The sequence below is a fragment of the Cupressus sempervirens genome, chromosome 8 (assembly GCF_028749045.1).
Source record: "Cupressus sempervirens isolate cs-2001-9-10 chromosome 8, ASM2874904v1, whole genome shotgun sequence".
NCBI lineage: Eukaryota > Viridiplantae > Streptophyta > Pinopsida > Cupressales > Cupressaceae > Cupressus > Cupressus sempervirens.
In genome coordinates, this window is record NC_143125.1 from 594,592,759 (window position 1) to 594,608,633 (window position 15,875).

Sequence of the window (15,875 nt, forward strand, 5' to 3'; positions counted from 1 at the left end):
AGAACTAGAAAAGGTCTCCTCATGAACAAATACATTTATCTTCAACTAAGTGGATTCCAATAGGTCACAAGATCATGTGGAACCTTGGAGTTGATCCCATATTAGCTTTTCAAGAGAGGAGTTTGAAAGGATTCCTACCATTAAGCATTGTATGAAATGACAAATCAATAGGAACCCAATTTCTTTGAAATCCTCAGCTATTCCACCATGCACAATTAATATTGTTGAAGCTATAACTTTATTGCATGGGTTGTTATTGGTTAGCTCCTTGAAGATCTTTTGAGTTCATGTCGAGGGTGACTCATTGGTTATTATTCAATCATTTATTAAGAGGAAAACTATTAATCATAAGCTAACATATATATTTTTGTCTAAATATGAGGACTCTTGGATACTTTTGACATATGTATGATATCTTATAAATATTGGGGAGACAATTATGTTGTAGATTCCCTTTCAAACTTGGGTTGTGATTGTATTAATTTGGAAGCCTATTCTACAACAAATTATTTTAGTTTGAATAAGGGGATCATTGATCTTCTAAAAGGTGAGAAATGTTTAGGTAAGGAAAAGTGAAATATCTGGTTGAACCAACCATGAGCCACAAGATCATGGGGCATGATTAGAATGGATTTAATTGAATCTAGGAAAAGGCCTCAATTGCTAAAATCATATTGGCTAGTTTTCTCACTACCATCTATACAGCCATTCTCAGTTACCCATCTAGGCTTGATGGCTCAATAGTATTCTCCAAGTATGTTAAGAATTAGAGATATGATCCAGAGTGTAGGCTTGGTGAAACATCAAGTCTAGAGCTTTTCAAACATAGGCAGATCTATAGTGCATGCCTTGATGCAACAATGGGTGTAATTCCTAGATTGAAGATTATAAGCATAGATTAAAACACTCTTGATGGTACTCATATTAAAAAATATATTGGTGTGACTGATTTTATAGATGCACATGTTAAATCCTTGGCTAGATCTAGTCATGGTGAAGTACATATATAAAATATTGGCATTGGCAAAGGAAGCTTAACCAAGGAATTTGTAAAGAAATGCCCTTAGTTATCCTATGATTTTGGGATATGCTAATCTTGATAAGAATGTAGAGTGGTAGGAAGTGAAAATGGGCATTATTAGGAGATGTGGGTTTTCTTTCGAGTAATTGGGTAATAATGGGCATTATTTGGATATGCCATTATTGTAATTGGGCAAGAAAATAGGGTTTTCTTTTTTGTTCTTTTCTTGTGGAGCCCTTGAGCTAGATTTTTATTTTATATATTTATATATTGTGGCTCCATCTATATTAAAAAAAAAAAAAATCTATATTAATTTTAGTTTTGGAAAATGATTAAAGAATTATTTTCAAAAATGAAAACTAATATCAAAGATAATATTTTAAATAGACATGCATGTTCTCATTGTTTATAGCACCTCCTCTATCATTGTATCAATCCTAATAGTCGACCATTGCTTACGATCTTGCACACCTTTTTTCATTTATCAAAATAGCATTTTACTAATTGTTTTACTAAAAAAAAAAATATTGAAACCAAAACCTACCATAAAAATGTATTTTTTGTTGAAATTGTGTTATGGTAAATTATGTATTCCAAAAATTTCACCATGACCATATTTTTAAAATTCCATGACCTTTTCTCAAGATAATACTTTACAAAATATCATCCTTTATTGTATCAAAATGTAATATTGTAAATATCACAAAGATATGTAATAAAATAGATGCTATTTTAGAAAATATACTCCTTTTTTCCAGCCAAAATGTACGATTTTATATACCACAAATATATGTAGTAAAATAAGTGTCATGTAGTGACTAGTAGTGGCCTATTCATCATACTTTATATATTATTTATAATATTATTTTAGATCTATTTTATCCAATCAAATTTTAAATTTCAAAGATTAATTAATTAGAAAAAATAACATATATTAAAATTATTTTAAAATATTATTTAATTGTGTTTGTGCTTTGTTAATGAGTTGAGTATTTTTTTTAAGACAAATGGACTTTTGAGATCTATTAATAAATTGAACTAGAATAAACTTTAAAGGCTTATATTTTTTGATGTTTTTGGAAATGTAAATTTTTACATTTAATAATAAAAATATAATAAATAAAAATAAAAATATATCTTTTATATACAAAATTTGAAAATTTTAAACACAATGAAAGTAAACACACAGAGAACAACACAAATGCGAGAGAGAGAGGGAGAGAGAGAGGGAGAGGGAGGGAGGGAGGGAGGGAGAGAGAGAGAGAGAGAGAGAGAGAGAGAGAGAGAGAGAGAGAGAGAGAGAGAGAGAGAGAGAGAGAGAGAGTAAACACTTTTATTGATTCATGCAATTATAAGCGTACATGACTAGCTAAAAGGCCTTTTAGGTTATGACTAGATACAAAATACTACTTCAAAGACATGATCTAGCTTCACATTCACTTTTCCAAAAATATCTACTTTATACTTGCTAAAATAGCTTTAAAAAGATTAAAGTTCATCACATAATGGAAATTCAACCTTAAGATGGTCTACACACATCCCATGACAAGATCCTTTCATTAAATCCATGATCAAAATTAAATACATAAGTTGGCTCAACCTAAGAACCAATCACAGAACAACTTAGTCAATAAAGGAATCAAGCATCAACAAATATTAGGCTCACTCCAAACATGAAGGAACATTTGGCTAACATTGAACAACTTGGCAATAACTAAAACTTAGAAATAATTACCACTCGGTAGTAACTAGTACTTGACAATAACTCGTAGAATGAACAAAAGTGGGAAATATTACAAGGAAACCTAGGATGCTCCTAAATCAAACAACTGGGGTTGAAATAAATGATTCTCCTAAATCATTCAGATGTCACAACCTAAGCTGGGTCCAACTCAGATTAAGAAATCCATGTAGCATCTTCAACTGGTTTGTTCTTCCACTTCACCAAATATTCATAGTAATCTCTTCTAGTTGTTCTTTTACAAACTCTCTGATCCAATTTTTATTCAAACCCTTTAATCTTCTTCTTAGGATAATCATTAGGTACAACAACTTCATTATTTGACTCATGATACTTGTATAAATAAACAAGATTAAATATGGGAAATATATCCATATCATCAGGTAACTCAACTTCATAAGCATTACCACTATCAAACTTTCTCAAGACCCTATAAGGTCCAAGATTTTTCATTTTCATCTTACTATACGTTCTAACAAGAAATATGCCTCTCTTCAAATGAATCATCACCTCATCACCAACTTAAAAACCATTATGTCTCTTAGAATTATCAACATTCTCCTTATGCTTTTTATTTCTTTGTTCCAACTTCAAGTTCACTTTCTCATAAAAATACTTCATAAAACTAGCAAATTCTTCCCCTTCATCACTCCTCTTCTCTTGACAAGAAACATCCCTCCAATCTGATACTCTTCTATGCTATATTCTAGTAACAATATCAAAAGGTGTTTTTCCTATACTCCTATTCACATAATTATTATATGAAAACTTAGTGTGTGCCTATACCATATCCCAATTACTTGGCTTATCTCCAATTAAACATCTAAACAAATTACCCAAGCTTCTATTCATGTCTATCTATCCATCTATCTATCAAAGGAATGTGAAACTAAACTTAAACTTAGTATCCATCTTCTTCCATAAAGTCCTCCAAAAATAACCAACAAATGTATTATATTTGTTAGAAATAATACTTTTTGGTAATCCATGCATTCTAATAATCTATTTGAAGAAAATCTTAGCAATATGCACACCATCTGATGTCTTCTGACATGGTTAATGGGAAGGAAATGGATGATGATGTGTGAATACAATGAAATATGTGAGTATGATATAATATGATGTATGGGGGGAATATAGGACCTATCCTTAACCAAAATTCCCAAAAGAAAAGATCCAAATAGACTAATCACAAAGAAGTGATCAATGCACCAATGAATCAAACAATGAAGAATATGAAGAAAGGAGGAAATCCTATAATCTACTATAGAAAGTATGTACTTGAACTATTGAATGAATAGGAGACAAATACTAACCTAAAAGTAGGGAAAATCTAGAAAATGTTGATTTATGATGTTTGTGCATAGTCTCAAGAAATCCTACAACCTACTTTAGACTAGAAATGCCAAGATAAAGAAAACCTAGACAACTTTTATTTTCTCAGGGTAGGTTGACTTTAATTGAGATATTGGGGCACAATCTTACCCCCAAAAGTTTACCTTGACTTGTACTGTTGTAATGAAAATTTTGTTTGTGGACCTTGGATGTTCTTTGAAAAGGATGTTGAAATTTGAACTTCAATTTGTTGTCTTGTACATAGACCTACAAGAAAAAATAGTTTTTTTCCTTTTGGATGAGGGTTTTGCCTTGGTCAAACCTGAGTTTGGAATCAACTTTGAAATACAATTAAATTGTAATATGTATAAACAAAGTAAATGGAACTATTCACCTTTCTTATGTTGAAATCCTTGTGGAGGATTTGAATCCTTGAATTCACAAGTATGGATGCACCAAATGAATATAGAATTGTGTGTAGGATGTCTCAAATCAATGACATTAGATCTTCAACACTAATCTTGAATAGATCTTAGCATAGTAGGAGGTATGAATGAATTTAAATGGAGAAATCATCAAAAAAAGGGATCCATAAAGATTGAATCCTTCAATGGCTAACAACGGATCTCTTTGATGAATTGTATCTTGAATGCTTGAATTCTTGATTATGGATCATTTGGTATAATTTCTCTTCATGAAAAGTAGATAATAGATAGATGTCAAAATGATAGAAGGCTTAGTTATATAGTGATCTAGGGCACAAAATTCTAGAGAGGTTGACAATGGAGAATTAAATCCTAGTTAACCATAATCCCTAGAAATGGACCTAAATTAAATGTAATTTAAGAGTTTACCATTTGGAAGCCAAAACTAACAGATCTAGAAGCCAGAAAATGAAACTTTCTTAAGCCTGATATTGTGAGACATTCAAAACTTGAAATTTGAACCTAGGGTTCGGGTCAAGGTTGACCTTGACCCTTTAGGTTGTCATTGACCCAAAAAAATCAAAGTCCTCAGTTTCTCAGAGAAACTTATCATAAACAAGCTATAAATAGGGGGAGAAAAGCATAACAGGGGGGAAAATAACCAAATCCATGCAAATACCTATTGAAGGTACTTAACATGACCAAAAACCAGTTACTCAGAGGGATAAATACACCTATCATGGAAGTGATTACATTTTAAGATGATACACATGGTATGAAATGTGCCATCTTAGAAATATTATCCACAACAAAAAAATATGGAATCATACCCTTTTGTTGTCTTAGGTTATCCAAGAACAAAATCCATACTAATGTCACTCCAAGGTTTCTTAGAAATAGAAATAGGTGTATATAGTCTAGTATTATGCCGTAATCCTTTTGCAATGTGATAGATTCCATAACTCCTTACAAACTTTAGAACATCCTTAAACATCTGTGGCCAATAATACATTTCCTTAAGAAAACTCAATGTCTTATCAATTCCAAAATGTCTAGCCAAACCACCACCCTATTTTTCCTTAACCAAATTATCTCTTATAAAAATTCCTGGTATATACATGACTAAATTCCTTTCAACAACATACAGTCTTGAATGAAACACTCATCAAAATTGCTCATTTGATCTGATAGATTTGATACTCTACACTCTATCCATGCCTTAGAAAAATTAGGGTCAATATCATACAACTCCTTCATATCATCAAAACCAATAAATTCAACCTTCATCTTAGTCAACAAAGAATGTCTCTTACTAAATGAAACACTCATCACAATTGTGAAACTCTATAATTACTCAACCCACTTCATATGTCTCACTCAACTTATGTTGAACTCCCAAATACTATAAAGCTTTATGATTAGAATACATCAAAAACTCCTTAGGAATCAAATAATGTCTCCACTTCTTCAAGGCTTGAAAAATAGCATAAAACTTTTGATCATACATGGAATACTTCATTTTAGCATCATTCCACTTCTCACTAAATAAAGCAATATGTTTACCCACGTGACTCAACACAACTCCTATTGCACTACCACTTGCATCACTTTCAACAATACCTTATTGAAATTAGGTAAAGCCTATATAGGTAACTCACAAACCTTTTATTTTAAACTCTCAAAGCTATTATTATCTCCATGTATCTACTTAAAATATTTTTTTTATCTCCTCTCATTATCTCAGTCATAGCATTACAAACAGAACTGACATTCTTTACAAACTTTGTGTAAAAACTAGCCAAACCATGAAATGACATTAACTCCCCCATATTTTAAGATGTATGAAATTCCAATTTTTTTAAAACCTTCTTAGGATAGATATTCTCAAAAAATCTGCTGAAATCACAAATCTCAAATACACAATCTCTTCTTGCATAAAGGAACAATTCTTTAAATTAATTAGTAGGTTCTCCTCTTTCAATGTATACAATACTTTTCTAGCATGCTCAATATGTTCTTCCTTAGTCTTGCAAAATATCAAAAAATCATCCAAGTAAACAATAAAAAACTTACCCACCAATCTCTTGAGAACTTCATTCATCAACCTCATGAAAGTACTAGGTACATTAGTCAAACCAAAGGCATATCCAACCATTCATACCAACCATCTTTTATCCTAAAATTATTCTTTCATTCATCACCTTCTCTAATTCTAATTTGATGATAACCACTCTCCAAATCAATCTTGGTAAAATACTTTCCTCTATTCAAGCAATCCATTATGTTATCCATCCTCAGCATAAGAAACCTATATTTCACTATGATTTTGTTAATAGATCTTGAATCACTCCATATTCTCCATTATCCATTCTTCTTAGGTGCTAATACAACATGTAGAACACATGGACTCAAACATTCTTTGATCAAACCTTTGTACAACAACTCTTGCACTTGTGTATTAAGTTCTTAATTTTCTATAAGTGTCAATCTATATGGTTCTTTGTTTGGAAAACTAGCTCCAAGAATTAGATCTACAAAATGACTTATACTTATTACTGGTGGTAAACCATTAAGTATATTCTCTATAATAATGTATTTATACTCATTTAGAAAGAGTTCAATTTCTACTAGTACTCGGCCAAAACTGTCAGTTTTTTCTAAAAGTCGACATCTACTAGTTTTGCTACTCAATTGCTATGTATTTCTCAGTTATTACTACCAAAACTTGGTCTTTTATGAATTATAGAGAAAATAGGCTTGCTCCTTTTTCATTTGCTTTTCAAAATTTTCCCATTAACCACACAAACTCAAATTGTAGTAGAATTAACCTCATCTGGACTTTCAATACAAGGAAACAATACTTTCTTCCATTCACCCAAAGAGTATATTGATTCAATCTTCCATTATACATAGCATATCTATCATATTGAAAAGGTCTATCCAATAGAATATGACAACAATCCATAGGCATAACATCACACAATACTTCATCAAAGTAATTTCCAATCTTAAATTTCAATACACATTGTGCACTTACAAGTAGCTTATGTCCATCCTTTATTCATGAGACATGATAGGGTTTAGGGCACGGTTCAATCTCTGATGCCAAAATTGTTGAATGTCATGTCCCCTTTTCAAATAATTAAAAAAGAAAATCTTTGCTAAGGCAAGCAGCCCAAGAAAGTGAAGTTTCGAAAAAAGGGGGGTTAATCTTTGGAAACCGTTGGACTAATAAATGAAAATTATTATTAAAATAATTTTCATTAACCTATCTTGGACGTGAGTTACAGTTATGCCCTCTTTTAAGGGGTTTGGAGGCATTTTTGTCTCATTCCAGAACTTGATTTTGCTCATTCTTTGTTATTCTTCAGAGGCTGCCAAACCTGTGGAGAAGGAGACCCAAGAACGGGAGTTTGCAGGTTTCCAGGGAGACCCAAGAATGGGAGTTTGTAGGTTTCTAGGAAGGCTAAGTATGGGAGTTTGAAGCCATTCCATGTGCATGCTCATACAGAGTTTTCCTTTGTGCTGAACAATGCAGATTTGTGAGTTTTCGGGTGTGTTTTTGGATGAGTTTGGTGTTTACAGTTGAGTATTTCATATCAGTTTGGGTTGCTGCTGTATATCAGACTTTTAAATATTAAAATAGAGCTGAATATATATATTGAGATGTGATTAAACTTTTGAGATATATTATTAGTGTTTTTGTGGTGTTTCCGAGCATATTTTGTGCTATTTCGGGAGCCCGATGAGCATAGTTTTGGTCCTACATTTTTGAGCTGTTGTGTAAGGCTATACGGATCTGGAAATTTAAATTTGTAGGCTGTTATGCTGCTGAAAGTTCTGTAAAAATTTCCATTTTCAGATTTATTAATAATTTGTGAAGTTGTGAAGCTTTTAGCACTATTTTTAGCATACCCGATTTGGGGTTTCTTGAGGAATTTGGTGGATCTTTGGGATATTAGTTGTTTGATCTTAAAGATCTAATTAAAGGTTGTAAATATCATAAAAAAATCAGAAAAGGGACATTACAGTGGTATCAGAGCCATGATCTTGCCAGCCTGAGGGTTTGTAGAAGTTGCAGGTCAGTTTTGACAACTACCCAGATCTTGCATGTCAGTTTTGACAACTACCCAGATTTTGCATGTCATAATTTATGGTTGCATGTTTCTTCTAATCATATGCATGTTAAAATTTATGGTTACATTCTACTTCTAATCATTTTCATGTTAGTTCTTGGTGAATTTGGTGGTTGTAGAAGTTTGCATTTCAGTTTTGACAAGTACCCAGATCTTGCATGTCAGTTTTGACAACTACCCAGATCTTGCATGTCATAATTTGGTGGTTGCATGTTGCTTCTAATCAGTTGCATGTCCAAATATATGGTTGCATGCTACTTCTAATCATTTGCATGTTAGTTCTTGGTGTTTGAAGAAGTTATATCCTATTGGGGTTACACTCTACTTTATCCAGAATGGACAGGTATAGTACAGAGTCTCAGAGGGAACGATCTTGGACAATTGATAGCCAGAGTCAAAATAGTAGAAAGGATGGTTATTTAGACATTCGAGATAAAATTATGAAAATAAGCCATGGCATTTCTAAATAGTTGGTTGAGCACCACCGTATGAATGACATGTTTTCTGACCCAGCTAAGGTGGATAAGTTGACTGGATTTCTATTTGGCAGATTTTCTCACAGGACAGATGACACAATTCCCAAGAACTTGCATGAGGAGTTTGAGAAACTAGCTGATAGCCAGGTAGAGATCTCAGATTCTACTCTGCCACAGGAGGTGGTGGGAAAGGATATCACACAGATTGATAGTAACAGTCAACTTGATACTCAAATTGAGACAATTGTTTATAGGTCGTCAAAGGGTGATGCCACAGGTATTCAAGATGGTATAGTTACAATAGGCAGTGACTACAGTGTAGTGGGTTCAGATGATGATTATGAGGATGTTGTTGTGCAAGATGGTGAGATACCTGGTAGAGATGAGCAGACATTGAGCATTCATGACTTTGCTGAGAAAGAGTACCAGGCACAGTTAGATGCTTCATCACATGAGGTTGAGGCTGGTAGTACTTCACATGATTTTTCTAGCTAGCTGAAGGTGAACAAAGATAGTATTGTGACTTCATTATCTCATCATGACAAGTATGCAGAGTTAGTTGGTATTGGTCATATTACTCAGGTGAGGAGTTTGCTTGAGTTACCAGTTGATTCTAGTTTACGGATATGGACTCGAGATTGTTATATTGGCATTTGAGATTCAGTTGACTGGAGATCTTTAACACTTTTTGGTAGCAGTGTTTGTTTGGGTGCTATCATGGATTTGATTAGCAGATTACATGGTGTTGTCTTTTCTTGTGCCAGTATCTTGTTTGATGTTGGTATTAGTTTTTATACACCAATGTTGGGCTTTGTTCATATATCCAGTCGACCATACTTGCTAGAATGTGTTGATGATATTTCATATTTGGCAGTGTGTATAGATGAGTCCCAGGATCATATTGGCATTGATGACATCCAAGAGGATGCAATGGGCAGTTTTGAAGACTTAGTTTCCTTGGGTACAGAGGAGTTGGACAGAAATGCTAATGTTTTTGATACTCTGTATGTTGATATGAGCTTTAGATTTGATTCACAGGATATGGATGGTAATACTCTAGAGACTAGTAACTTTGAGGACACTCCTTCAGACAGTGCATCAGAGGAGGTTTGTAGGAGACAATCAAGCCAGTGCCATCATGTGTCTAATCAGTTGAGAGTTAGTGACCAAGACATTGCTATCACTTGCCAACATTTCGATGTTGCTCGTCAGTTGTTAGCAGTTTATGGATGGGGTTCTCCTACTAGTGATGAGTAGGGAGGAAGTTATCTTTCCTTGACAGAGATCCACTCTTTATGGGAGGCTATTCAAATTTTGAGACAAAATTATATGCAGTTGGTAGCCGACAGAGATTATCTTATGGAGTGGGGCAGTACAACATATGATGCATTGTTGGCCAAGGAAGATGAGGTGAGTGAGCTTACTGAGCAGCTTGAGGTGACTTCTAAGATTCTTGAGAGTACACAGTTGGCTCTCAAGGAGTCACAGTTTCATTTGGCTAAGGTGACCATGGAGTTAGAGCGACTACAATCTTTACCTGATTCTATACAGTCACAAGCTGTGGTGTTTGGTGATCCGAGGATGTCCATGGCCGAGATTGTTAGAGACAGTGGAGATGGGGATGCATCCATCCTTGATACTAACATTGGCATATCAGGTTCATTCCCACTAGAGTCAGGTTCAATTGAGTTGGGTGCTATAGCAGATTTTTGTGGTGTGCTTGACATGGTGGTGACCTCTAGTACTAATGGCACAAAGACTAGAGATGTTGTATCAAAGACCATGTGTGACGTTGGTGAGCTGATAGTTGGCATGGTTCCTACTAGTAATACTACTCCCTTCGCAATGTCTTCAGAGGTAGTAGTTAGTTCCAACTTGGTTAATGATCGATTGCAGTTAGTTACATCTGGATTGCAGTCTAAGCCACTGACTGAGATTGGTGCATTCTATCAGCATTACACTGTGAGGTATGCTCATCTATCTACCTTTGATGACCATGTTGATGAGATGATGATACAGAGATGTACTTTGGTTCCTAGTGCTTATCATCAGTTATGGGATAGTTTGATGCCTCAGGATGAGAGTTGTGATGGGCATGACATGGTGATAGGTTCTGCAATTGACAGTTTGATAATACATGACTTAGAGCAGGAGTTTTGGAGTGATGCTTTAGCAGGTGTTGTTATTGATTCTACTCCTTTGGCTATGACATCTCTTGACTTAGCTGGTGATCAGTCACAGTGGGTTGTATCACTTCTTCATGGTGAGCTGTTGACCGAGGTTGGGTTTTTTTATCAACATTATATTGCAGGGTATGTACATTAGTTAGCATTTGATCCTTGTGCTGAGGAGTTGATGGCAAACAAATTTGGCTTGGATTCCATTTCTTACTCTTTATCTTGTAATGTCTTTTCACCATCAGCAGTGTATGGGAGTTATGGTTATGAGATAGTGGCCGATGATTTGTAGAGTTGTGTTGACTGCAGGAGTTGTACAGTGTGTGGATTCTCCATACTTGGTATAGTTTCATTCGAGAGGGTTCACCATTGTTGCAGAGTTGGATTGTACATTCCATATAGGCAAGTGGGATGCGTTGATGGTATTTACTGTGTTGGTAGTTTGATTTGTCCACTTTACTTGGGTTTTGATGTTCTAAGAGTTTGTGCCTCATGGGTTTTTGATTGTGGTAGTGGTGATTTCGGAGTTTGGTTGAGCTATAATTGTCAATTTGATTATGGATTCCTCTTGGTCATATTGCAGAGGATATTGCAGGAGCCTGTGTTAATTGGTAGTAGTATAGTTCATGACTACATTTGGGATCCAGGTGGATTGATTGGTTTATTGTTCAGCCATTTCTTGAGGACAAGCAATGATTGGGAGGGGAGGACTTGTCATGTCCCCTTTTCAAATAATTAAAAAAGAAAATCTTTGCTAAGGCAGGCAGGCCCAAGAAAGTGAAGTTTCAAAAAAAGGGGGGTTAATCTTTGGAAACTGTTGGACTAATAAATGAAAATTATTATTAAAATAAGTTTCATTAACCTATCTTGGACGTGAGTTACAGTTATGCCCTCTTTTAAGGGGTTTGGAGGCATTTTGGGCTCATTCCAGAACTTGATTTTGCTCATTCTTTGTTATTCTTCAGAGGCTGCCAAACCTGTGGAGAAGGAGACCCAAGAACGAGAGTTTGCAGGTTTCCAGGGAGACCCAAGAATGGGAGTTTTCAGGTTTCTAGGAAGGCTAAGGATGGGAGTTTGAAGCCATTCCATGTGCATGCTCATACAGAGTTTGCCTTTGTGCTGAACAGTGTAGATTTGTGAGTTTTCGGGTGTGTTTTTGGATGAGTTTGGTGTTTACAGTTGAGTATTTCATATCAGTTTGGGTTGCTGCTGTATATCAGACTTTTAAATGTTAAAATAGAGCTAAATATATATATTGGGACGTGATTAAACTTCTGAGATAGATTATTAGTGTTTTTGTGGTGTTTCCGGGCATATTTTGTGCTATTTCGGGAGCCCGATGAGCATAGTTTTGGTCCTACATTTTTGAGCTGTTGTGTAAGGCTATACGGATCTGGAAATGTCAATTTGTAGGCTGTTATGCTGCTGAAAGTTATGCAAAAATTTCCATTTTCAGATTTATTAATAATTTGTGAAGTTGTGAAGCTTTTAGCACTATTTTCAGCATACCCGATTTGGGGTTTCTTGAGGAATTTGGTGGATCTTTGGGATATTAGTTGTTTGATCTTAAAGATATAATTAAAGGTTGGAAATATCATACAAAAATCAGAAAAGGGACATTACATTGAACTTCCACTAGACCAAGAATAACTTTACAACATTTTCCACATATCTTACATCCAGTCTTGAAAAGACTTCTCCTCAAGACAAGTTCCTCATCAATTCCCTTATTGTTCGCCATCAAATTTTCTCCAACTTTAGGTCCACTTGGTGAACCCTCAAGGTCTTTTTGAATAACATCATTTATATTAGCTTGTTCATTCTCACTAGATTATCTACACTCAAAGGATCTATGCCCTTCTTTAACATATCTAAAATAATTACCATGAAATCCTCCTATTGAATAAGAAGAACCTCTTCCTTAGTAAGAACTAGAATCTTCTCAGTAAGAATTACCACCTTTCCATTCAGTCTTGCTTTTGCCATAATTTTTCTACTTACATTTTCCCTTATCTTACATAGAATTATTAGATCCACCACCTTCTCCATAAGATCTACCTCAACCTCTCTAGAATCTACCACCTCTACCTCTTTATCTTTGCTCATGCTTCTTTTTCAAGAGCTCCTTAGCCTTCAAGGCATATTGATATCCTTCTTTTGTAGATTCCAATTTCAGAAAACTTATCTCATCTTGAATTCTAGATCTCAATCCATTTAAACACCTTAACTTTCTCAACCTCATCATCTATATGTCTAGATCTAGTGTCCAATCTATATAATTCCTCAATATACTCTTTCATATACATGTCCTCTTGTCTCAAATTTTTCATCTTTCTGAACAAGATAAATTAGTAATAAAAAAGAAGGAACTTTTTCTTCACCTTGTTTACCATTCTTATCCAAGTCTTGATCTTCTCCTTTCCTTTCCTTTTTCTATCAGTCTACAAATGCTCCCACCATAGTGAGGGATAACCTTCCAACCTAGTAACTACAATTTTCACCTTTCTATTATCAAGAGTGCCTTGAAACTCAAAGAACTTCTCCATATTAGAGATCCAATCTAGCACAATGTTGGTGTCCAATTTTCTGTCATAGGGAACAACTTCCACAATAGGTAGTAAATATGCCCTAGACAAAACTATCAACAATCTTTGCTCATCTTGATCTTCCTCAAGTTTTGGATTAGCATTTTTTGCCATTGCTTCATCATCACTCACATCATCAAGATGTGTTCCTCCCCTTTGAGCTATCTCCATGGAATTTAATCTAGCTGTAATTTGTCTCAACATGTCCATAATAGTACTTTCATCATTTCCTCTTCCATGGACCATCTTTACAAATAGGTTTCTACAAGATTGTAACCCTCTAAAAATTATAGGTCAAATCTATAGATATTTCACCCTACAACCAATTCCAACTTAGAGTTCAACATGATCCAATCTACACAATAAAAAAGCTCAAGCTTTAATAGCACTTAACACAAGGAGGGATCTGAATAGATAGGGCTAGAGGTACAACTAACTATCCAACACCATGCTAAGTAAACATAATGAAAGAAATTTCACAGAGAACAATAGAAAGGAGTGAGAGAGAGAGTAAAAATTTTTATTAATTCATCCAATTATCAACATACATGCCTAGCTACAAGGCATTCTAGGTTATGACTAAATACCAAATACTACTTCAAATCCATGATCTAGCTTCAAATTCACTTTTCCAAAAACATTTTCTCTGAACTCTCTAAGTACTTTTAAACCTAAACCTAAACACTCTTATTTATACTTGTCAAATGACTTATATAATCTAGATCATTAAATAATAGAAAGGATGAGATTAAAATTGTATGCACACATCTAAAGACAAGATCCTATCATTACATTTATGATCCAAATTAAATATATAAGTTGGCTCAAACTAAGGACCATTCATAGACAAACTTAGTCAAAGAAGGAATCAAGCATCAACAAATATTAGGTTCACTCAACACATCAAGGAATAGTCTAATAACACTAGAAAACATAGCAATAATTGGAACTCAAAAATAAATTGAACTCAGTAATAGTTGGCACTTGGTGGTAATTATCACTCAGTAGTAACTAGAACTTGACAAAAACTAGCACTTGGTAGTAGCTAACACTTGACAATAACTAGTAGAGTGAACAAAAATGAGTGGGATTAAAAGCCAACCTATATGTTCCTAGATCCACTACTACATTTTGGGTGCAATTGTGATGATAGACCCTCACAATTGAGACAACCACCCATCACCCAAGTGGTAGTAACAAGAAATGGTCCTCGCTAGATGGGCAATAGACTTTTGTTGTTGCAAATTACAATGGCATAGGATTTCATCATAATTTTCATAGATACAAGTATTAAAATTTGGAAAAATTAACGTGAAGAGTTCCTCTTCATGTCATCAGATGTTTGATGGTATACCATCACATGTCCAATGACATTTTTGCATGCCTAATGGGTATCCGGCCAAAAGGACATCACAATGGTGATGTTGTGCAACAAAAACATTGTTGGAGCAATGGTCATCCATTGGTGGTGGTCGTCATAGTGGTGATAATATGCAATAGTAATGTTGTTAGAGAGATGACTACTCATCAGACAAGTAATCATAATTGCAATGGATTCATATATTATCAAAAAAATTAAAAATATTTTCAAAGCTTTATACAGATTACATAATCACCTTCTACATAGATGGCTACCGTACCAACTTCTATACAAATATTATGTAGATATAATCCATTTAAGTCCTAATAAAATATAAAATAATCTTAGCTATATATCAATTAATCAAACAAATATTACCAACTTCATACACTGCAACTAAATTTCCTAAATCAATGAGTTTGACTATGTGATCGTAATGCATTGCCTAAAACCAAGAAATTCACACAGTTAGTTGTGATGTAATCATAGGTTAGTATTGAGCTTCACTTAGTTTCAAAAATAGTTTAATATTTTCTACCAATTAGGGCTAACCATGTGAAGGTGGAAGCTCATTTGGCCCCACCCTCCCCCCAACATCTAAATTCCCCATTAAAATCTA